Below are 26,659 nucleotides of genomic sequence, written 5' to 3'. Positions count from 1 at the left end.
AAAAAAAAAATAAATAATTATTTTTTATCAACAGTTTATGAGAATTTGTTAAACGATTGTGGCCATTTTTATATAGCATTCACATTCGCCATTTTTCTCTATATAAATATATATATTTTATTATATACATTTTTTTTTCGTTCAAAAATATCTTTTTATTTGCACTTAATATATTATCACACGTATATAGGCTTAAACCAATATTAATTGTGTTTAAACTATGTATTTTGACAACAAATTTAAAATTTATCCAATTTCGTATGCGTTTTTTGTGATATACATTAAATAAAACCAAACACATGAGTTCATGTGGAATGGAATTTATATATTTTGGCAATATTTGAATTTGCATATAAATCGCTTTGATTATATATGCTGGTACATTGTTGAAATGGCACTCATACAATATTTAATCATATAAGACCATTTCCAAAAATTCACGATAATAATTCGAAACAGAAATGATATATACTAAATAGTATATATCTTGGTTAGTTTCACTATATTATCTTTATTAAGATCAATTTGAAAACAAATATCTCCTATTAAACACTACTTTGAGTATAATGACAACATATAATAATATTATATACAATACTGTACCAAATATTGTATACAATACCGATGGACATCAACTGTCCATCATGTATAGGTTTTCTGCCACGCTTTCCGCAAATCGGGTATTTTTGCTTTAGAGTGCCTCTTAACAATAGTTTCTTTTCGTATTTTAATAAAAAATACAATACTATCACTTCAAAATTATTCATATATATTAAGAAATATATATATATTCATATAAAATACACAGACATTGCCGGCTAAGTATATTCCCCATATCATATGAAATAAATTAATAATTTTTCATTATAAAATTTTCATATGAAATATACCATGCACGAGACTACCACTCCCTATATAGGTTTTCTGCCACGCTTTCCGCAAATCGGGTATTTTTACTTGAGAGTGCCTCTTAACAATAGTTTCTTTTCGTATTTTAATAAAAAATACAATACTATCACTTCAAAATTATTCATATATATTAAGAAATATATATATATTCATATAAAATACACAGACATTGCCGGCTAAGTATATTCCCCATATCATATGAAATAAATTAATAATTTTTCATTATAAAATTTTCATATGAAATATACCATGCACGAGACTACCACTCCCTATATAGGTTTTCTGCCACGCTTTCCGCAAATCGGGTATTTTTACTTGAGAGTGCCTCTTAACAATAGTTTCTTTTCGTATTTTAATAAAAAATACAATACTATCACTTCAAAATTATTCATATATACTAAGAAATATATATATATTCATATAAAATACACAGACATTGCCGGCTAAGTATATTCCCCATATCATATGAAATAAATTAATAATTTTTCATTATAAAATTTTCATATGAAATATACCATGCACGAGACTACCACTCCCTATATAGGTTTTCTGCCACGCTTTCCGCAAATCGGGTATTTTTACTTGAGAGTGCCTCTTAACAATAGTTTCTTTTCGTATTTTAATAAAAAATACAATACTATCACTTCAAAATTATTCATATATACTAAGAAATATATATATATTCATATAAAATACACAGACATTGCCGGCTAAGTATATTCCCCATATCATATGAAATAAATTAATAATTTTTCATTATAAAATTTTCATATGAAATATACCATGCACGAGACTACCACTCCCTATATAGGTTTTCTGCCACGCTTTCCGCAAATCAGGTATTTTTACTTGAGAGTACCTTTTAAAAATAGTTTCTTTTCGTATTTTAATACAAAATATTATACTATCACTTCAAAATTATTCATATATATTAAGAAAAATATATATACGCATATAAAATAAACAGACATTGCCGACTTAGTATGTTCCCCATATCATATGAAATTAAATTAATTATTTTTCATTACATTCATCATTCATTTACATGAAAGATATCATATCAGCTGGTATCTTTGCTTTAATTTCACATATACACGTAATATATCTATTTATATTAAATAAATTTTTATATTTTCTATATTTATAATCGCATTATGATTATGCTATAATGTTATATTATATATGAGAAACATTCCCATATCCATATCCATATCCATATAAAACCTAATATTGATACTTTATAGCACACCTCGGCGTTATTTGTTATTTTTATTCATTATAACACAATTTCAAAAATATACATATATTTTTGTAAATATGTATATAAAATATATCATTATATTTTCTCTATTCAAAATCAAATCATACTCATGTTATAATTTTTAGGATATGGTGAATGTTTCCCCATATCCATAATATTGTCATTTTATATACAAAACTATTTAATTCTTGCATTTATATCACATATCATTGAATTCCAATATTAGAAATACTTCCAAGTTCCACATACGATCACTCCAAATATACATATATTTGTACATATGTATATAAAATATATCTTTATATTTTCTGTATTCATAATCAAATCATGCTCATGTTATAATATAACATATAATATTATCACATTTTATATACCAAACTATTTAATTCTTGCATTCATATCACATATCATTAAATTCCAATATTAGAAATACTTCCAAGTTCCACATACGATCACTCCATGCTTTTTGCATTCATATTATTTCATATATACATTCACATTTGCACATATGCATATACACTATGTTTCGTGTGTTCACATAATACAATTTTTATAAGTATCATTTCATATGTAATTAAGTATAACAAACTTATAATATAACATTATATTCATATTCAAGCCAACGTAATTTATATAGGATAAATAATTTATCCATATTTATATAAAATATATTCTTTTTAATATATATATATATATTACCATTTATAGGTATATATTCATATAAATATATAAAAATAATTTTCATATATAAAGAATAAATTTATATATATCGAATCATCAAGCAAAGGATAAGCTTCAGTGGATCGCAGTATGGCAGCTGCTCAACCACTTACAACACCTTGCCTGTTACAAAAGTCGTTTACAATTGATTCTAGGCTTTGTCATTGTATTAAATAATGTTTTTATATGCAACTAGCGCGGCATCAGGTGATCGATGATCCTCCCAATTTACTATGTTACAAATTACATTGGCATCACATCCATTGTCGTTTATAAAATAAATTATAAACTTTTAATGGTTTAGAAGCCATACAATGCAAATTGCCCCTTATTTATCATTGCAGTCCAGCACGGATACGACCTTAGAGGCGTTCAGGCATAATCCAACGGACGTAGCGTCATACCACTGTTCGCTCGAACAAGTATTGTGCCATTGGTCCGTACCTGCGGTTCCTCTCGTACTACGCAGGAATGCTGTCGCAACAACGTTTTGTCATTAGTAGGGTAAAACTAACCTGTCTCACGACGGTCTAAACCCAGCTCACGTTCCCTTGCATGGGTGAACAATCCAACGCTTGGTGAATTTTGCTTCACAATGATAGGAAGAGCCGACATCGAAGGATCAAAAAGCGACGTCGCTATGAACGCTTGGCCGCCACAAGCCAGTTATCCCTATGGTAACTTTTCTGACACCTCTTGTTAAAAACTCTTTAAACCAAAAGGATCGATAGGCCGAGCTTTTGCTGTCCCTGTGTGTACTGAACACCGAGATCAAGTCAGCATTTGCCCTTTTGCTCTATGTGTGGTTTCTGTCCGCACTGAGCTGGCCTTGGGACACCTCCGTTATTATTTGAGAGATGTACCGCCCCAGTCAAACTCCCTACCTGGCAATGTCCTTGAATTGGATCATACCTGAGTAATTGGAGTTATACCAAATTTTCAAATTGAAAATACATAAATGCATTTTCTCATTAAAGAATTTGTTTGCGATTATATAACAAACTCGTGATACTTTGATCAAGAAGCTTGCATCAAAACCCAATACCATAAGATATAATAAATATATCCGTATAATGGCTAGGAAATGATACACGTTCCATTTAATCAAGTAAGTAAGGAAACAATAAGAGTAGTGGTATTTCATTGTCGATACCAAACCGAAATCTAATATCTCCCACTTATGCTACACCTCTTATGTCTCCTTACACTGCCAGATTAGAGTCAAGCTCAAAAGGGTCTTCTTTCCCCGCTAATTATTCCAAGCCCGTTCCCTTGGCTGTGGTTTCGCTAGATAGTAGATAGGGACAGTAGGAATCTCGTTAATCCATTCATGCGCGTCACTAATTAGATGACGAGGCATTTGGCTACCTTAAGAGAGTCATAGTTACTCCCGCCGTTGACCCGCGCTTACTTGAATTTCTTCACTTTGACATTCAGAGCACTGGGCAGAAATCACATTGTGTCAACACCCGCTAGGGCCATCACAATGCTTTGTTTTAATTAGACAGTCGGATTCCCCAAGTCCGTGCCAGTTCTGAATTGATTGTTAATTGATAATCGTTATAATTAATAAGAACTAACTGGTTTAACCCAATTAGTATTCTTAAAAATTTTAGCAAGAAAGTTCCACAATTGGCTACGTAACTAAACTATCCGGGGAACAAGTAACTACCATAAATGATAGAAACTCTATTTACCCAGAACGAGCACATAAACCATGTTATTGTTTCCCAATCAAGCCCGACTATCTCAATCTTCAGAGCCAATCCTTATCCCGAAGTTACGGATCTAATTTGCCGACTTCCCTTACCTACATTATTCTATCGACTAGAGACTCTTCACCTTGGAGACCAGCTGCGGATATTGGTACGGCCTGTTGAGAAGTTTGCGTGTCCCCACCATAAATTTTCAAGGTCCGAGGAGAAAATATCGACACAACAGTATATGTCATGCTCTTCTAGCCCATCTACCATATCTCTCTGCGAAAGACTTCCATGGTAGTACGGCTATAAAACAGAAAAGAAAACTCTTCCGATATCTCTCGACGGCTTCTTTATGGTCGTTCCTGTTGCCAGGATGAGCACGAGGCCCATATTTAATAACAAACGGATACTCAACAGGTTACGGAATTGGAACCGTATTCCCTTTCGTTCAAAATTATTCAAGTATTTAAAAATCATAAAAGATTTGACAATATTACTCACTGATTTTTTACTTGAAAATTTTCGGCTTTCGCCTTGAACTTAGGACCGACTAACTCGTGATCAACCACTGTTCACACGAAACCCTTCTCCACTTCAGTCCTCCAAGGTCTCATTCGATTATTTGCTACTACCACCAAGATCTGTGCCAATGGCAGCTCCATGAAGGCTTACGCCAAACACTTCTACGCATACCATTGTACCTTCCTACTCACTAAAGTTTCAAAATTTATATCACAAGTAATATAAATCATCTACTTTAGCGGTAATGTATAGGTATACAACTTAAGCGCCATCCATTTTAAGGGCTAGTTGCTTCGGCAGGTGAGTTGTTACACACTCCTTAGCGGATTTCGACTTCCATGATCACCGTCCTGCTGTTTTAAGCAACCAACGCCTTTCATGGTTTCTGCATGAGTTGTTAATTTGGGCACCGTAACATTACGTTTGGTTCATCCCACAGCGCCAGTTCTGCTTACCAAAAGTGGCCCACTGGGCACATTATATCATAACCTTAAACTTCATATCAAGAAAGTTAAGGTTCTTACCCATTTAAAGTTTGAGAATAGGTTAAGATCGTTTCGACCCTAAGGCCTCTAATCATTCGCTTTACCAGATAAGATTATTTTATATAACATTAAAATGCACCAGCTATCCTGAGGGAAACTTCGGAAGGAACCAGCTACTAGATGGTTCGATTGGTCTTTCGCCCCTATACTCAATTCTGACAATCGATTTGCACGTCAGAACTGTTTCGGTCTTCCATCAGGGTTTCCCCTGACTTCAACCTGATCAAGTATAGTTCACCATCTTTCGGGTCACAGCATATATGCTCAAGGTACGTTCCAGTTAGAGGCATAAATAATATAAATATTATTATACATAACTATATAGAACGCCCCGGGATTGTGTTAATTATCTATAAATAGTTAAAAAACTAATCCCATTATTAGTCAAGTTAATTACGCTATTAGGTTTATCTCCCAATAACTTGCACATATGTTAGACTCCTTGGTCCGTGTTTCAAGACGGGTCCCGAAGGTATCCTGAATCTTTCGCATTGTTAATCATACAAATGCATATAATAAACACAAAAATCAATGATAATTATGCCATTATATAATTTCGAAAAATTAACGCACTGTATTAATTTTAATTTATCAACACTTTATCAAATTAATGACATTTATTCTATGTTAAAATGCAAGCATAATAATTTGAATAAACTATAAGTCATATTTTATGATAAATTTGTTATATGCTAATAGATTACAATGTCCTTATATGGAAAAAATGCACACTATTATTATAATATTGTTAAAATATTACAACTTTAATGATGAATTTTCCATAACGGATATTCAGGTTCATCGGGCTTAACCTCTAAGCAGTTTCACGTACTGTTTAACTCTCTATTCAGAGTTCTTTTCAACTTTCCCTCACGGTACTTGTTTACTATCGGTCTCATGGTTATATTTAGTTTTAGATGGAGTTTACCACCCACTTAGTGCTGCACTATCAAGCAACACGACTCTTTGGAAACATCATCTAGTAATCATTAACGTTATACGGGCCTGGCACCCTCTATGGGTAAATGGCCTCATTTAAGAAGGACTTAAATCGTTAATTTCTCATACTAGAATATTGACGCTCCATACACTGCATCTCACGTTTGCCATATAGACAAAGTGACTTAGTGCTGAACTGATTTCTTTTCGCTCGCCGCTACTAAGAAAATCCTGGTTAGTTTCTTTTCCTCCCCTAATTAATATGCTTAAATTCAGGGGGTAGTCCCATATGAGTTGAGGTTGTATATACGTATATTAAAATTTATAATGATAATTACACTATATTATTATATATAGAGCGTTCTCATAATGAAATCATTATAATATTCGTATTTTATAACGAATATCACGAAGAATATTAAATATTTATATTTACAACAAAATTTCCTTTCGAAACATTAATAAGAGGCAATTCTAGATGAAAAAACTTTAATTATTTTTTTATGCTAGACATTCCTCAGTATTATTTGATTCAAAAAGGACAAAAAAATATATATTTTTCTTCGTTCTTCTCACACAAATATATACAACAATGAGAGATAATGCGTTTCCATTTAATATCAATATTATGAATATATATATATATATATCCAATAATATACAATATGCTTAAAAATTTCGTAAAATTTTTAAACAACTTATTTAGCATAGTCTTACAACCCTCAACCATATGTAGTCCAAGCAGCACTATAAAATTAATTAAAGTACCAAACAGCATGGACTGCGATATGCGTTCAAAATGTCGATGTTCATGTGTCCTGCAGTTCACACGATGACGCACAGTTTGCTGCGTTCTTCATCGACCCATGAGCCGAGTGATCCACCGCTTAGAGTGATTAAAATTTGTTTATTCATTTATTTGTCAGATATGTCTTTATTGAAAGAAATTAAAAATACACCATTTTACTGGCATATATCAATTCCTTCAATAAATTTTAGTTTTATCCTAAAAGAATGTTGCGAAATGTCTTAGTTTTATATAAGCGATATATTACCATATTGTTAAATAATATAATATGTATTTTGGCTTGTTTGATAATTATCAATTTATATAAAAGTATTAACCTGAAATCAGGTACAACATTGTACTTTTTAGGCTGTTGCATTAACCAATGTATGCCCATAGCTATGATGGACAATACATATTCGCAACGCGTGCATACTATGGTACATATGCACACAGATTTTATAAATCAATATTATTGTAATAATATCATCAATATGTATTTATATATTAATTGCTACACACATAGAACACAATGTTATATGTATAGCTACTACTAAATGAGTATATTGGCAATATAATTAATATAAACATATAATATATACAACTGAATATATTTTATTTTACAATTATGATTTTATAAAAACATATTTTGTTTGGTAAATTGGCAATATATATATATTTTTGTTAACGGTAGAAACATACAATAATGATCCTTCCGCAGGTTCACCTACGGAAACCTTGTTACGACTTTTACTTCCTCTAAATAATCAAGTTCGGTCAACTTTTGCGAAACAACCGTAACACGCAAGGCGTCACAGTGATCACGTCCGGAGACCTCACTAAATAATTCAATCGGTAGTAGCGACGGGCGGTGTGTACAAAGGGCAGGGACGTAATCAATGCGAGTTAATGACTCACACTTACTGGGAATTCCAAGTTCATGTGAACAGTTTCAGTTCACAATCCCAAGCATGAAAGTGGTTCAGCGGTTTACCCGGACCTCTCGGTCTAGGAAATACACGTTGATACTTTCATTGTAGCGCGCGTGCAGCCCAGGACATCTAAGGGCATCACAGACCTGTTATTGCTCAATCTCATTATTGCTAGACGCAATTTGTCCATTTAAGAAGCTAGTGTCCTTATAATGGGACAAACCAACAGGTACGGCTCCACTTATATAAACACATTCAAACACAATAAACATTTTACTGCCACCATGAATGAAGGCTATATAAGCTTCAACACCATAATCCTGAAGATATCTATTTAATATATTTGAGTCTCGTTCGTTATCGGAATTAACCAGACAAATCACTCCACGAACTAAGAACGGCCATGCACCACCACCCATAGATTCGAGAAAGAGCTATCAATCTGTCTTACACACTTATGTTCGGACCTGGTAAGTTTTCCCGTGTTGAGTCAAATTAAGCCGCAGGCTCCACTCCTGGTGGTGCCCTTCCGTCAATTCCTTTAAGTTTCAGCTTTGCAACCATACTTCCCCCGGAGCCCAAAAGCTTTGGTTTCCCGGGAAGCGACTGAGAGAGCCATAAAAGTAGCTACACCCAATTGCTAGCTGGCATCGTTTATGGTTAGAACTAGGGCGGTATCTGATCGCCTTCGAACCTCTAACTTTCGTTCTTGATTAATGAAAACATCTTTGGCAAATGCTTTCGCTTAAGTTAGTCTTACGACGGTCCAAGAATTTCACCTCTCGCGTCGTAATACTAATGCCCCCAAACTGCTTCTATTAATCATTACCTCTTGATCTGAAAACCAATGAAAGCAGAACAGAGGTCTTATTTCATTATCCCATGCACAGAATATTCAGGCATTTGAAGCCTGCTTTAAGCACTCTAATTTGTTCAAAGTAATTGTACCGGCCCACAATAACACTCGATGAAGAGCACTAATGCAGGTTTTTAAATAGGAGGAATATATAAAAAAATACAAGTACTTAATTATATATAAGAACTCCACCGGTAATACGCTTACATACATAAAGGTATAGTAGTAACCACAATTGTAAGTTGTACTACCCGTATGAAGCACAAGTTCAACTACGAACGTTTTAACCGCAACAACTTTAATATACGCTATTGGAGCTGGAATTACCGCGGCTGCTGGCACCAGACTTGCCCTCCAATTGGTCCTTGTTAAAGGATTTAAAGTGTACTCATTCCAATTACAGGGCCTCGGATATGAGTCCTGTATTGTTATTTTTCGTCACTACCTCCCCGAGCTGGGAGTGGGTAATTTACGCGCCTGCTGCCTTCCTTAGATGTGGTAGCCGTTTCTCAGGCTCCCTCTCCGGAATCGAACCCTGATTCCCCGTTACCCGTTGCAACCATGGTAGTCCTAGATACTACCATCAAAAGTTGATAGGGCAGACATTTGAAAGATCTGTCGTCGGTACAAGACCATACGATCTGCATGTTATCTAGAGTTCAACCAATGTAACGATCTTACGATCGCTTGGTTTTAGCCTAATAAAAGCACACGTCCCATAAGGTCCGTGTTTTAATTGCATGTATTAGCTCTAGAATTACCACAGTTATCCAAGTAACTGTTAACGATCTAAGGAACCATAACTGATATAATGAGCCTTTTGCGGTTTCACTTTTAATTCGTGTGTACTTAGACATGCATGGCTTAATCTTTGAGACAAGCATATAACTACTGGCAGGATCAACCAGAATAATGTTTTCGTTTCGTGCGCATACGCTCACATATGTAAATATTTGACAACTCAATAATACTTTTGAATAAAAAAAAAAAATAAATAATATTTTTTATCAACAGTTTATGAGAATTTGTTAAACGATTGTGGCCATTTTTATATAGCATTCACATTCGCCATTTTTCTCTATATAAATATATATATTTTATTATATACATTTTTTTTTCGTTCAAAAATATCTTTTTATTTGCACTTAATATATTATCACACGTATATAGGCTTAAACCAATATTAATTGTGTTTAAACTATGTATTTTGACAACAAATTTAAAATTTATCCAATTTCGTATGCGTTTTTTGTGATATACATTAAATAAAACCAAACACATGAGTTCATGTGGAATGGAATTTATATATTTTGGCAATATTTGAATTTGCATATAAATCGCTTTGATTATATATGCTGGTACATTGTTGAAATGGCACTCATACAATATTTAATCATATAAGACCATTTCCAAAAATTCACGATAATAATTCGAAACAGAAATGATATATACTAAATAGTATATATCTTGGTTAGTTTCACTATATTATCTTTATTAAGATCAATTTGAAAACAAATATCTCCTATTAAACACTACTTTGAGTATAATGACAACATATAATAATATTATATACAATACTGTACCAAATATTGTATACAATACCGATGGACATCAACTGTCCATCATGTATAGGTTTTCTGCCACGCTTTCCGCAAATCGGGTATTTTTGCTTTAGAGTGCCTCTTAACAATAGTTTCTTTTCGTATTTTAATAAAAAATACAATACTATCACTTCAAAATTATTCATATATATTAAGAAATATATATATATTCATATAAAATACACAGACATTGCCGGCTAAGTATATTCCCCATATCATATGAAATAAATTAATAATTTTTCATTATAAAATTTTCATATGAAATATACCATGCACGAGACTACCACTCCCTATATAGGTTTTCTGCCACGCTTTCCGCAAATCGGGTATTTTTACTTGAGAGTGCCTCTTAACAATAGTTTCTTTTCGTATTTTAATAAAAAATACAATACTATCACTTCAAAATTATTCATATATATTAAGAAATATATATATATTCATATAAAATACACAGACATTGCCGGCTAAGTATATTCCCCATATCATATGAAATAAATTAATAATTTTTCATTATAAAATTTTCATATGAAATATACCATGCACGAGACTACCACTCCCTATATAGGTTTTCTGCCACGCTTTCCGCAAATCGGGTATTTTTACTTGAGAGTGCCTCTTAACAATAGTTTCTTTTCGTATTTTAATAAAAAATACAATACTATCACTTCAAAATTATTCATATATACTAAGAAATATATATATATTCATATAAAATACACAGACATTGCCGGCTAAGTATATTCCCCATATCATATGAAATAAATTAATAATTTTTCATTATAAAATTTTCATATGAAATATACCATGCACGAGACTACCACTCCCTATATAGGTTTTCTGCCACGCTTTCCGCAAATCGGGTATTTTTACTTGAGAGTGCCTCTTAACAATAGTTTCTTTTCGTATTTTAATAAAAAATACAATACTATCACTTCAAAATTATTCATATATACTAAGAAATATATATATATTCATATAAAATACACAGACATTGCCGGCTAAGTATATTCCCCATATCATATGAAATAAATTAATAATTTTTCATTATAAAATTTTCATATGAAATATACCATGCACGAGACTACCACTCCCTATATAGGTTTTCTGCCACGCTTTCCGCAAATCAGGTATTTTTACTTGAGAGTACCTTTTAAAAATAGTTTCTTTTCGTATTTTAATACAAAATATTATACTATCACTTCAAAATTATTCATATATATTAAGAAAAATATATATACGCATATAAAATAAACAGACATTGCCGACTTAGTATGTTCCCCATATCATATGAAATTAAATTAATTATTTTTCATTACATTCATCATTCATTTACATGAAAGATATCATATCAGCTGGTATCTTTGCTTTAATTTCACATATACACGTAATATATCTATTTATATTAAATAAATTTTTATATTTTCTATATTTATAATCGCAATGTGATTATGCTATAATGTTATATTATATATGAGAAACATTCCCATATCCATATCCATATCCATATAAAACCTAATATTGATACTTTATAGCACACCTCGGCGTTATTTGTTATTTTTATTCATTATAACACAATTTCAAAAATATACATATATTTTTGTAAATATGTATATAAAATATATCATTATATTTTCTCTATTCAAAATCAAATCATACTCATGTTATAATTTTTAGGATATGGTGAATGTTTCCCCATATCCATAATATTGTCATTTTATATACAAAACTATTTAATTCTTGCATTTATATCACATATCATTGAATTCCAATATTAGAAATACTTCCAAGTTCCACATACGATCACTCCAAATATACATATATTTGTACATATGTATATAAAATATATCTTTATATTTTCTGTATTCATAATCAAATCATGCTCATGTTATAATATAACATATAATATTATCACATTTTATATACCAAACTATTTAATTCTTGCATTCATATCACATATCATTAAATTCCAATATTAGAAATACTTCCAAGTTCCACATACGATCACTCCATGCTTTTTGCATTCATATTATTTCATATATACATTCACATTTGCACATATGCATATACACTATGTTTCGTGTGTTCACATAATACAATTTTTATAAGTATCATTTCATATGTAATTAAGTATAACAAACTTATAATATAACATTATATTCATATTCAAGCCAACGTAATTTATATAGGATAAATAATTTATCCATATTTATATAAAATATATTCTTTTTAATATATATATATATATTACCATTTATAGGTATATATTCATATAAATATATAAAAATAATTTTCATATATAAAGAATAAATTTATATATATCGAATCATCAAGCAAAGGATAAGCTTCAGTGGATCGCAGTATGGCAGCTGCTCAACCACTTACAACACCTTGCCTGTTACAAAAGTCGTTTACAATTGATTCTAGGCTTTGTCATTGTATTAAATAATGTTTTTATATGCAACTAGCGCGGCATCAGGTGATCGATGATCCTCCCAATTTACTATGTTACAAATTACATTGGCATCACATCCATTGTCGTTTATAAAATAAATTATAAACTTTTAATGGTTTAGAAGCCATACAATGCAAATTGCCCCTTATTTATCATTGCAGTCCAGCACGGATACGACCTTAGAGGCGTTCAGGCATAATCCAACGGACGTAGCGTCATACCACTGTTCGCTCGAACAAGTATTGTGCCATTGGTCCGTACCTGCGGTTCCTCTCGTACTACGCAGGAATGCTGTCGCAACAACGTTTTGTCATTAGTAGGGTAAAACTAACCTGTCTCACGACGGTCTAAACCCAGCTCACGTTCCCTTGCATGGGTGAACAATCCAACGCTTGGTGAATTTTGCTTCACAATGATAGGAAGAGCCGACATCGAAGGATCAAAAAGCGACGTCGCTATGAACGCTTGGCCGCCACAAGCCAGTTATCCCTATGGTAACTTTTCTGACACCTCTTGTTAAAAACTCTTTAAACCAAAAGGATCGATAGGCCGAGCTTTTGCTGTCCCTGTGTGTACTGAACACCGAGATCAAGTCAGCATTTGCCCTTTTGCTCTATGTGTGGTTTCTGTCCGCACTGAGCTGGCCTTGGGACACCTCCGTTATTATTTGAGAGATGTACCGCCCCAGTCAAACTCCCTACCTGGCAATGTCCTTGAATTGGATCATACCTGAGTAATTGGAGTTATACCAAATTTTCAAATTGAAAATACATAAATGCATTTTCTCATTAAAGAATTTGTTTGCGATTATATAACAAACTCGTGATACTTTGATCAAGAAGCTTGCATCAAAACCCAATACCATAAGATATAATAAATATATCCGTATAATGGCTAGGAAATGATACACGTTCCATTTAATCAAGTAAGTAAGGAAACAATAAGAGTAGTGGTATTTCATTGTCGATACCAAACCGAAATCTAATATCTCCCACTTATGCTACACCTCTTATGTCTCCTTACACTGCCAGATTAGAGTCAAGCTCAAAAGGGTCTTCTTTCCCCGCTAATTATTCCAAGCCCGTTCCCTTGGCTGTGGTTTCGCTAGATAGTAGATAGGGACAGAATGAATCTGATCTCTCAGCTTTATTTTACGTGGCGGTTCCTCAGGGAGGGATTTCAACCACGGCGTCTAATGTTTATTTGCAGCTTAGCCTCGATTAGTGCGATATATTTACATATATCACGCCATCACGCACCACCGCTACATACGCAGGAACCTGGTACAATGCGCCAGTTAGCGCCCCTAAAAAGAAGCTATAGCTATGTACATAGCGACTCTTCTGGTACCAATTGAAAGTATCCTGGTCGGGCATACAATCCCCCTTGGTGAGGGGCGAGGTGTATCTAACACGTCTTCCGATCTATGGGTCTCGGCACCCGGTTGAGAGCGCAACTCCACGAGGAGCCTAGCGGCTCTCCCCGCGTAACGTTTGGGTATCAACCACAGCCACCACGATACTCCCACTAGGGGGCCGACCTCAATGTGCAGCCTTGGAACTGCACAACCCGTGGTACCGATCTTAAGGACTCAGCTCGATCCTCCCTTTTAGCCCCGACCGGCCTGGATAGGGAATCCACCCAGCCCGTGCGCCGCTTGCGCATTCAGCAGCTGTTGTCGCCTGGAGAACGCCAGTCCGGCGAACCTGTCGAGAGTCCGCATTCTCTCCTGAGAAGCCGTCACATCGGAGAAGGTCCAGTCGCCATCCGTGTACTGCACTCCAAGTCCATCGAGGTCTCGCAAGTCTGTATAGAGGGGACAAGCACATAGGAAGTGCTGCCAATCCTCGCGTTCTGCGCCGCATAGACATGCTGGCGTGTCGCTAAGGCTTCTTCCATGCAGAAATGCATTGAGCGATCCGTGGCCCGTCAGCAGGAACCCAGCGCGCAGCGTGAAGCCAAACCTTCGTTCGCTGTAGACGAAGCCTGCGTTCGGGATGAAGCGGTGCGTCACCCGTCCTGGGGAGTCACCATCATCCCATCTGCGTTGCCACTCGCACAACAGGTCTTCGTCTAGTCGCGCCATCTTCTGCTTCCAGCTAAGATTTGCCAAATCTTCGCCGTACAGCCAATCGCTCTCCTCCAGCGGGTAGTCACGCTTTAGTTTGAAGCTGATTGCCAGGCGTCTGGCAACCAGATCAAACGGGGGGGCTCCAGCTAGTACTTGCAGCGCCATGGTGGACACTGTTCGGCATACCGGTAGGCATCCAATCAGGACGATCCTTTGGCACGCAAGCAGATGCCTCCTGGCAACCACTTGCGTCGTCGTCACGACAGACCAAACCGAGGCACCAAATAGTGCACAGGGCACCATGAGTCCGGCATATATTGTCCGCTTTGCGCGGGGACTGAGTCCCCAGTCGACCCGCAGTACGCGCGACAATGCCCCTACGACTCCGGTCAGCTTATCACGCAAGCCCGTGATGTGCGGGAGAAAACTCAACCGCTCGCCGACCGTGATGCCTAGGTACCGATACTTGCACTTATATGGCAGGTTTGCTCCAGCAAGCCGTACCACTGGCGGCCGTCTAAGTATGCCTTTGAGCAGCATGATCGCCGTCTTGCTAGTTGAAACGGCAACGCCGACTTCAACTCCCCAAGCGCCTACGATGGACATTAACTCACCTCCTTTTTGTTCGAGCTCTGATCGGGCATTCCCTTCGATGAGGAGGAGCAAGTCGTCAGCATACGCGCTGAGCGCACCAAGGGGCTCTAAGCGCTGGAGCAACACGTCCATTAAGATGTTCCATATAAATGGACCACTTATGGACCCCTGCGGGCAACCTCTTGTCACCGGAACAGTGGCTACTCCATGCCTACTGACGATGCTCGCACTCCGGCCGGAGAAGAAACTTCGCCACAAGCTTGCTTCTCGGCATCCCAGCTCAAGGAGGCGGCGTAGTGCAGCATTCCACTCAACGTTGTCGAAGGCTCCCTTGAAATCCACGAAGACTCCGAGCACGTATTTCGACCGGCTGGCCGAAACAGTACTCACGACGTGTTTCCAAGCATCCTCCACACAACGTCCTTGGCGAAAGCCAAATTGCCATCTGCAGCCATCCGGAATGGTGTCCTTCAGACGATTCACCATGATGCCCTCAAGCACTTTGCCCAGCACTGGCAACAGACAGATACCCCGATATGAGGTAGGATCGGTCCGGTCCTTATCGGGTCCCTTCAGGAGTGGAACCACCCTGGGATGCTTCCATTCCGTTGGGAAATACCCTGTCTCCAGGCAGCGGGAATACATCGCTGTCATGTGCTGAGGGATGGCACGCCACAATGCCTTGCAAATGGCACCTGTGATGCCGTCCATGCCGGGAGAGCGTCTGCTCTTCAACCTGGCGACGCATGCATCAACCTCGAAAGCTTCGAGGGCCGGTGGAGCCTCGATCGGGATGGCAATGTGTGCATTCGTCTCCGCAACAGGAAAGAAGTTGCGAAGGAGCACACCCGCACAGTCGCGCCATGTTGCGACCAGCCTACCATCCGTTCGAAGGCATCCAATCTCCGTGCTCTTTTTGCGGCCTCGGCAAATCCTGTAGACGTGCCCCCATGGATCATCTCTGTTCTCTCCCACGAAGCGTCGCCAGTTGTCTTCCTTCGATCTCAGGATGAGCTTCTTGTACTGCGCTGAGGAGATCCTCAACGCGAGCACAAGTTCCTCTGCTGCGTCGGTCTCATGCCGACGAGCGTCCTGGAGCCTTCGCCTCAGTCTCCTGACCTCTCGGCGTTTGGAGTGTAGTTCGGCAGTCCACCAAACTACTTTTCTCGCGGCTCTCGGTGTGCTGCGTCCCAGCACTCTGTCGCACACACTGTGCACTACAGAGCGCAGTGCAGACACTTGGTTGTCCAACGGCGATTCGGCGATGTCTTCCGGTAATTCGGCAATCTCCCTTACCACTTCCTCCTCGAACAATCGCCAGCGCGCATTGGAAAGCTTCCATGACGGCACAGGAGCAATGGGCTCAACTGTGTCGTTCGGGTCAGTCGTCACCACAACATGGATCATGTTGTGATCGCTGGTGTCCCATTCCTTCACTTCCCAATCGTATGTGGCCCACATAGTCGCAGCTTGGTTGACGATTGTCACATCGATATCGCTTTGGCCTCTACGGTTATCGAATGTAAACACCCGACTGGCTTCATTGAGCACGCCGGCTCTCATCTCGGTTATCCACTCAGACAGCAGCTCACCCCGTGCATAGTTAGCTTGCCCCCGATTGTGTTCGGAGAGCTTGCTAAACCACGCTGGGGATACTGCGTTCGCGTCGAGCCCAAAGATGACAGGAGTGCGGCTGCCCAGCAGCAGCACCGCATCTAAGTACCTGAGGTACGGCGCCAAGTCGGTGTCGAATTGGCAGTACACGGAGCATAGGAAGATTGAGCCGAATCTTCCCGTAACTCTGACGCATACTCCAAAATCCGTGGTAAGGGTCTCCATTGGCATGCAGATGGCGTCCGGTTCGTCGACGATGATAGCAGCTTTTCCTCGGCGGTCCTGGAAAACTCGCATTCCAGAAGGAAGGCCGGTAATCCGCCCTGCTCCATCGACGTACGGCTCCTGGACCAGTGCGAACTGACGGCCAGAGCTGCGCATGATGGCTCCGAGTTCCATCACAGCCGCTCGGCCACGGCCACAATTAGCTTGGATGAAGCTAAACATTAATGTCTAGCTTGCACCCTCGCCAGTACCGCTCCGTAGATCGGGCACGCCGCTGACAGCATGGAATGTGCTGCAGGGTACCCCTTGAAGCGGCAGTTGCGGCAGTCCACGGGGTTGGGACACCGTGCAACGTTGTGGCCGTTCTGTCCACACCGGTGGCACACGTTCTCCTTTAGGCGACATTGCGACACCTTGTGGTCGAAGCCTGCACATCTGTGGCAGGCGTATGTTCTGACCAAGGAGCGGCAGCGGCATCTAAACCACTTGATGTATACGCATTCGCGCAACGCCTCCTGTGCCTTTGCGTCGACCTCTAGCGTCACGTTGATCGTGGCGCCGTCGGTGACCGACCAGGGTTTACTGCCCAGGTGAACCGACTTTTTGAACTCCGCGGCAGTCATGGTCTCCTCCAGGTTCTTTGTGAAGAGCTCCTCCATGAACTCTTCCGGTGTTATGGACGTGTCCACGTCGTACACCACGACCTGAGGCTTGGTCTCCGGCCTCTTCTTGACCTCCAATCCCGCTTCGGTGAATTTGCTGCTGGCCACTACCTTCCTCAGTTCGCTCACTGAAGGGGTGCGAATAATCGCTCCTCCGCTCTTCAGCTCGCGAACCTCGTGGACGCGGACTCCAAGAGTCGGCACCACGGTCTTCTTAACACGCTCCACAAGCTCCTTGCTGGTCTCCTCCGGGTTTTTGCTCTTTATTAGAGCAGACCAGGTATCCCTAGGCTTTGGGATCGGTGCAGCGACGGCGCTCGGTGCGGGCAGGCCTGGGAAGGCTGTCGCATACGCAGCGGTTGTGACGGCAGTGGTGCCCGATGTGGGCAGCAGCAGCGGGTCTCGGTGGAGGCGGCATCCTTGCCCTCTCCTCCAGGCGCACCTTTTTCCCCAGCCAGGGCCATGACCAACTCGTCGTACCGGTTGGTCGCGACGAGGATTTCCATTGAGGCCTCGGGCGGCATCAGCCCCTTAAGTACAGCCTTGCTCACCGCCATCCTTATCGCAGACATTTCTGCGATGATGGCCGAGTAGCCTGCCGCGACAATGTCAGTTGCCGGGCATGTGGCAGCGGTGGTGGCAGCGGTGGTGGCAGCGGTGGCGGCAGCGGTGGCGGCAGCGGTGGCGGCAGCGGTGGCGGCAGCGGCGGCAGAAGTACTGGCAGCGGTGGTGGCAGCGGCAGCGGCAGAGGTGGATGGAGCCTGCTCAAAGGGGAGCGACGTTGGCGGCGATCTCTCGGCTGGGATCGGCCGCTCTCCAGCTAGCCCAATCCCAAGCCCGATCTTTTTGGCTCCCTGTTTGGCGGCTGAGGACTTCGGCCGACCCCGCCTGCGGGCGGGAACGCTCGACGACGAGCTCGCCCCTACACTAGCCACGCTAGTGTCGCTGGCGTCGGCCTCCGTCTCTATTTCCATAGCCCGGCGGGTTGTGGCTACCTCTATTGGCGTGACTCAACTAATCGGCACTTAGTGGAGACTCGAACCAACTTCTCAGCGGAGACACGAACCGAACGCTTCGAACTCGAGCCAAAGCTTCGAACCAAAGCTTCGAACTCGAACGTGCTGTCGAACTATTCCGACTTGTTGTCGAACTATTCGCACTTGTTTACGAACTAGGGTTCCGCACGTGGTTGTTTTTAGCGTTTATTTTGCAAATATTAATTTGCAAATATCTGCTTTGTTCTTTCACCAAATTAACACCCGATTTCACTCACGAACAGCGCGTGATCTCGCGGCAATTTTGATATATTTTCCACTTGGAAAAATCACTTTTTACTTAATTCGAACGACGGTATAGCGGACCGCTTGAAAAACACGTCTGCTTCGAATGGTAGTCAAAAAGCAACTGAGTAGATAGGGACAGTAGGAATCTCGTTAATCCATTCATGCGCGTCACTAATTAGATGACGAGGCATTTGGCTATTTTTTTTTTTTTTTTTTTTGATCGCTGAGGAAGGAAAATCTTCAAAGATACTAGTGGAGGCCAAACCCCACTAGCATGCACGATTCATGATTACGAAGTAATCACGCATACGTACTAAAAACCCACCTCAAGTTTTACAACCACGATGTTTATACCTAATTTCACATTTTGCCTAGGTAGCAAGCGTCTTCTCTCCAACATAGTGTATAGGCTAAGTCCAATCTCGAGTGTAACCTGCGAGATACATGAACTGTCTGAAGCAATATAGTCCGCCTGTTACCACTCTGGCGCTAATGACATTGCTGTCACCGGATGAGATGAGACCCTTTGCTATCAATCTTCTAACGGATTGATTGCTCCAGATCCCACGCCAGTTTAACGTCGCGGATAGGACTTCGACGTTGCTTAAGAGAGTCATAGTTACTCCCGCCGTTGACCCGCGCTTACTTGAATTTCTTCACTTTGACATTCAGAGCACTGGGCAGAAATCACATTGTGTCAACACCCGCTAGGGCCATCACAATGCTTTGTTTTAATTAGACAGTCGGATTCCCCAAGTCCGTGCCAGTTCTGAATTGATTGTTAATTGATAATCGTTATAATTAATAAGAACTAACTGGTTTAACCCAATTAGTATTCTTAAAAATTTTAGCAAGAAAGTTCCACAATTGGCTACGTAACTAAACTATCCGGGGAACAAGTAACTACCATAAATGATAGAAACTCTATTTACCCAGAACGAGCACATAAACCATGTTATTGTTTCCCAATCAAGCCCGACTATCTCAATCTTCAGAGCCAATCCTTATCCCGAAGTTACGGATCTAATTTGCCGACTTCCCTTACCTACATTATTCTATCGACTAGAGACTCTTCACCTTGGAGACCAGCTGCGGATATTGGTACGGCCTGTTGAGAAGTTTGCGTGTCCCCACCATAAATTTTCAAGGTCCGAGGAGAAAATATCGACACAACAGTATATGTCATGCTCTTCTAGCCCATCTACCATATCTCTCTGCGAAAGACTTCCATGGTAGTACGGCTATAAAACAGAAAAGAAAACTCTTCCGATATCTCTCGACGGCTTCTTTATGGTCGTTCCTGTTGCCAGGATGAGCACGAGGCCCATATTTAATAACAAACGGATACTCAACAGGTTACGGAATTGGAACCGTATTCCCTTTCGTTCAAAATTATTCAAGTATTTAAAAATCATAAAAGATTTGACAATATTACTCACTGATTTTTTACTTGAAAATTTTCGGCTTTCGCCTTGAACTTAGGACCGACTAACTCGTGATCAACCACTGTTCACACGAAACCCTTCTCCACTTCAGTCCTCCAAGGTCTCATTCGATTATTTGCTACTACCACCAAGATCTGTGCCAATGGCAGCTCCATGAAGGCTTACGCCAAACACTTCTACGCATACCATTGTACCTTCCTACTCACTAAAGTTTCAAAATTTATATCACAAGTAATATAAATCATCTACTTTAGCGGTAATGTATAGGTATACAACTTAAGCGCCATCCATTTTAAGGGCTAGTTGCTTCGGCAGGTGAGTTGTTACACACTCCTTAGCGGATTTCGACTTCCATGATCACCGTCCTGCTGTTTTAAGCAACCAACGCCTTTCATGGTTTCTGCATGAGTTGTTAATTTGGGCACCGTAACATTACGTTTGGTTCATCCCACAGCGCCAGTTCTGCTTACCAAAAGTGGCCCACTGGGCACATTATATCATAACCTTAAACTTCATATCAAGAAAGTTAAGGTTCTTACCCATTTAAAGTTTGAGAATAGGTTAAGATCGTTTCGACCCTAAGGCCTCTAATCATTCGCTTTACCAGATAAGATTATTTTATATAACATTAAAATGCACCAGCTATCCTGAGGGAAACTTCGGAAGGAACCAGCTACTAGATGGTTCGATTGGTCTTTCGCCCCTATACTCAATTCTGACAATCGATTTGCACGTCAGAACTGTTTCGGTCTTCCATCAGGGTTTCCCCTGACTTCAACCTGATCAAGTATAGTTCACCATCTTTCGGGTCACAGCATATATGCTCAAGGTACGTTCCAGTTAGAGGCATAAATAATATAAATATTATTATACATAACTATATAGAACGCCCCGGGATTGTGTTAATTATCTATAAATAGTTAAAAAACTAATCCCATTATTAGTCAAGTTAATTACGCTATTAGGTTTATCTCCCAATAACTTGCACATATGTTAGACTCCTTGGTCCGTGTTTCAAGACGGGTCCCGAAGGTATCCTGAATCTTTCGCATTGTTAATCATACAAATGCATATAATAAACACAAAAATCAATGATAATTATGCCATTATATAATTTCGAAAAATTAACGCACTGTATTAATTTTAATTTATCAACACTTTATCAAATTAATGACATTTATTCTATGTTAAAATGCAAGCATAATAATTTGAATAAACTATAAGTCATATTTTATGATAAATTTGTTATATGCTAATAGATTACAATGTCCTTATATGGAAAAAATGCACACTATTATTATAATATTGTTAAAATATTACAACTTTAATGATGAATTTTCCATAACGGATATTCAGGTTCATCGGGCTTAACCTCTAAGCAGTTTCACGTACTGTTTAACTCTCTATTCAGAGTTCTTTTCAACTTTCCCTCACGGTACTTGTTTACTATCGGTCTCATGGTTATATTTAGTTTTAGATGGAGTTTACCACCCACTTAGTGCTGCACTATCAAGCAACACGACTCTTTGGAAACATCATCTAGTAATCATTAACGTCATACGGGCCTGGCACCCTCTATGGGTAAATGGCCTCATTTAAGAAGGACTTAAATCGTTAATTTCTCATACTAGAATATTGACGCTCCATACACTGCATCTCACGTTTGCCATATAGACAAAGTGACTTAGTGCTGAACTGATTTCTTTTCGCTCGCCGCTACTAAGAAAATCCTGGTTAGTTTCTTTTCCTCCCCTAATTAATATGCTTAAATTCAGGGGGTAGTCCCATATGAGTTGAGGTTGTATATACGTATATTAAAATTTATAATGATAATTACACTATATTATTATATATAGAGCGTTCTCATAATGAAATCATTATAATATTCGTATTTTATAACGAATATCACGAAGAATATTAAATATTTATATTTACAACAAAATTTCCTTTCGAAACATTAATAAGAGGCAATTCTAGATGAAAAAACTTTAATTATTTTTTTATGCTAGACATTCCTCAGTATTATTTGATTCAAAAAGGACAAAAAAATATATATTTTTCTTCGTTCTTCTCACACAAATATATACAACAATGAGAGATAATGCGTTTCCATTTAATATCAATATTATGAATATATATATATATATATATCCAATAATATACAATATGCTTAAAAATTTCGTAAAATTTTTAAACAACTTATTTAGCATAGTCTTACAACCCTCAACCATATGTAGTCCAAGCAGCACTATAAAATTAATTAAAGTACCAAACAGCATGGACTGCGATATGCGTTCAAAATGTCGATGTTCATGTGTCCTGCAGTTCACACGATGACGCACAGTTTGCTGCGTTCTTCATCGACCCATGAGCCGAGTGATCCACCGCTTAGAGTGATTAAAATTTGTTTATTCATTTATTTGTCAGATATGTCTTTATTGAAAGAAATTAAAAATACACCATTTTACTGGCATATATCAATTCCTTCAATAAATTTTAGTTTTATCCTAAAAGAATGTTGCGAAATGTCTTAGTTTTATATAAGCGATATATTACCATATTGTTAAATAATATAATATGTATTTTGGCTTGTTTGATAATTATCAATTTATATAAAAGTATTAACCTGAAATCAGGTACAACATTGTACTTTTTAGGCTGTTGCATTAACCAATGTATGCCCATAGCTATGATGGACAATACATATTCGCAACGCGTGCATACTATGGTACATATGCACACAGATTTTATAAATCAATATTATTGTAATAATATCATCAATATGTATTTATATATTAATTGCTACACACATAGAACACAATGTTATATGTATAGCTACTACTAAATGAGTATATTGGCAATATAATTAATATAAACATATAATATATACAACTGAATATATTTTATTTTACAATTATGATTTTATAAAAACATATTTTGTTTGGTAAATTGGCAATATATAAATATTTTTGTTAACGGTAGAAACATACAATAATGATCCTTCCGCAGGTTCACCTACGGAAACCTTGTTACGACTTTTACTTCCTCTAAATAATCAAGTTCGGTCAACTTTTGCGAAACAACCGTAACACGCAAGGCGTCACAGTGATCACGTCCGGAGACCTCACTAAATAATTCAATCGGTAGTAGCGACGGGCGGTGTGTACAAAGGGCAGGGACGTAATCAATGCGAGTTAATGACTCACACTTACTGGGAATTCCAAGTTCATGTGAACAGTTTCAGTTCACAATCCCAAGCATGAAAGTGGTTCAGCGGTTTACCCGGACCTCTCGGTCTAGGAAATACACGTTGATACTTTCATTGTAGCGCGCGTGCAGCCCAGGACATCTAAGGGCATCACAGACCTGTTATTGCTCAATCTCATTATTGCTAGACGCAATTTGTCCATTTAAGAAGCTAGTGTCCTTATAATGGGACAAACCAACAGGTACGGCTCCACTTATATAAACACATTCAAACACAATAAACATTTTACTGCCACCATGAATGAAGGCTATATAAGCTTCAACACCATAATCCTGAAGATATCTATTTAATATATTTGAGTCTCGTTCGTTATCGGAATTAACCAGACAAATCACTCCACGAACTAAGAACGGCCATGCACCACCACCCATAGATTCGAGAAAGAGCTATCAATCTGTCTTACACACTTATGTTCGGACCTGGTAAGTTTTCCCGTGTTGAGTCAAATTAAGCCGCAGGCTCCACTCCTGGTGGTGCCCTTCCGTCAATTCCTTTAAGTTTCAGCTTTGCAACCATACTTCCCCCGGAGCCCAAAAGCTTTGGTTTCCCGGGAAGCGACTGAGAGAGCCATAAAAGTAGCTACACCCAATTGCTAGCTGGCATCGTTTATGGTTAGAACTAGGGCGGTATCTGATCGCCTTCGAACCTCTAACTTTCGTTCTTGATTAATGAAAACATCTTTGGCAAATGCTTTCGCTTAAGTTAGTCTTACGACGGTCCAAGAATTTCACCTCTCGCGTCGTAATACTAATGCCCCCAAACTGCTTCTATTAATCATTACCTCTTGATCTGAAAACCAATGAAAGCAGAACAGAGGTCTTATTTCATTATCCCATGCACAGAATATTCAGGCATTTGAAGCCTGCTTTAAGCACTCTAATTTGTTCAAAGTAATTGTACCGGCCCACAATAACACTCGATGAAGAGCACTAATGCAGGTTTTTAAATAGGAGGAATATATAAAAAAATACAAGTACTTAATTATATATAAGAACTCCACCGGTAATACGCTTACATACATAAAGGTATAGTAGTAACCACAATTGTAAGTTGTACTACCCGTATGAAGCACAAGTTCAACTACGAACGTTTTAACCGCAACAACTTTAATATACGCTATTGGAGCTGGAATTACCGCGGCTGCTGGCACCAGACTTGCCCTCCAATTGGTCCTTGTTAAAGGATTTAAAGTGTACTCATTCCAATTACAGGGCCTCGGATATGAGTCCTGTATTGTTATTTTTCGTCACTACCTCCCCGAGCTGGGAGTGGGTAATTTACGCGCCTGCTGCCTTCCTTAGATGTGGTAGCCGTTTCTCAGGCTCCCTCTCCGGAATCGAACCCTGATTCCCCGTTACCCGTTGCAACCATGGTAGTCCTAGATACTACCATCAAAAGTTGATAGGGCAGACATTTGAAAGATCTGTCGTCGGTACAAGACCATACGATCTGCATGTTATCTAGAGTTCAACCAATGTAACGATCTTACGATCGCTTGGTTTTAGCCTAATAAAAGCACACGTCCCATAAGGTCCGTGTTTTAATTGCATGTATTAGCTCTAGAATTACCACAGTTATCCAAGTAACTGTTAACGATCTAAGGAACCATAACTGATATAATGAGCCTTTTGCGGTTTCACTTTTAATTCGTGTGTACTTAGACATGCATGGCTTAATCTTTGAGACAAGCATATAACTACTGGCAGGATCAACCAGAATAATGTTTTCGTTTCGTGCGCATACGCTCACATATGTAAATATTTGACAACTCAATAATACTTTTGAATAAAAAAAAAAAATAAATAAATATTTTTTATCAACAGTTTATGAGAATTTGTTAAACGATTGTGGCCATTTTTATATAGCATTCACATTCGCCATTTTTCTCTATACAAATATATATATTTTATTATATACATTTTTTTTTCGTTCAAAAATATCTTTTTATTTGCACTTAATATATTATCACACGTATATAGGCTTAAACCAATATTAATTGTGTTTAAACTATGTATTTTAACAACAAATTTAAAATTTATCCAATTTCGTATGCGTTTTTTGTGATATACATTAAATAAAACCAAACACATGAGTTCATGTGGAATGGAATTTATATATTTTGGCAATATTTGAATTTGCATATAAATCGCTTTGATTATATATGCTGGTACATTGTTGAAATGGCACTCATACAATATTTAATCATATAAGACCATTTCCAAAAATTCACGATAATAATTCGAAACAGAAATGATATATACTAAATAGTA

At 38.3% G+C, this 26,659-nt stretch overlaps 5 non-coding genes and 1 pseudogene across 5 annotated transcripts; all 6 read right to left on the bottom strand.

The window, feature by feature from the left end:
- Positions 1-2,939: 2,939 nt before the first annotated feature.
- Positions 2,940-6,902, bottom strand: LOC113567066. Its single transcript, XR_003409331.1, has one exon. It is a non-coding gene; the product is annotated as a large subunit ribosomal RNA (ribosomal RNA).
- Positions 6,903-7,315: 413 nt separating this feature from the next.
- Positions 7,316-7,494, bottom strand: LOC113567073. Its single transcript, XR_003409335.1, has one exon. It is a non-coding gene; the product is annotated as a 5.8S ribosomal RNA (ribosomal RNA).
- A 596-nt stretch (positions 7,495-8,090) lies between these two features.
- LOC113567062 lies at positions 8,091-10,085 on the bottom strand. The gene has a single exon (XR_003409327.1). It is a non-coding gene; the product is annotated as a small subunit ribosomal RNA (ribosomal RNA).
- A 9,652-nt stretch (positions 10,086-19,737) lies between these two features.
- LOC113567071 lies at positions 19,738-22,923 on the bottom strand (annotated as a pseudogene).
- Positions 22,924-23,338: 415 nt separating this feature from the next.
- On the bottom strand, positions 23,339-23,517 carry LOC113567072. The gene has a single exon (XR_003409334.1). It is a non-coding gene; the product is annotated as a 5.8S ribosomal RNA (ribosomal RNA).
- Positions 23,518-24,113: 596 nt separating this feature from the next.
- LOC113567061 lies at positions 24,114-26,108 on the bottom strand. The gene has a single exon (XR_003409326.1). It is a non-coding gene; the product is annotated as a small subunit ribosomal RNA (ribosomal RNA).
- Positions 26,109-26,659: the final 551 nt, after the last annotated feature.

The sequence above is a fragment of the Drosophila persimilis genome, unplaced genomic scaffold, assembly GCF_003286085.1.
Source record: "Drosophila persimilis strain 14011-0111.01,24,50 unplaced genomic scaffold, DperRS2 tig00001622-arrow-arrow-pilon, whole genome shotgun sequence".
Taxonomy (NCBI): domain Eukaryota; kingdom Metazoa; phylum Arthropoda; class Insecta; order Diptera; family Drosophilidae; genus Drosophila; species Drosophila persimilis.
This window is presented reverse-complemented; position numbering and strand designations above follow the sequence as displayed.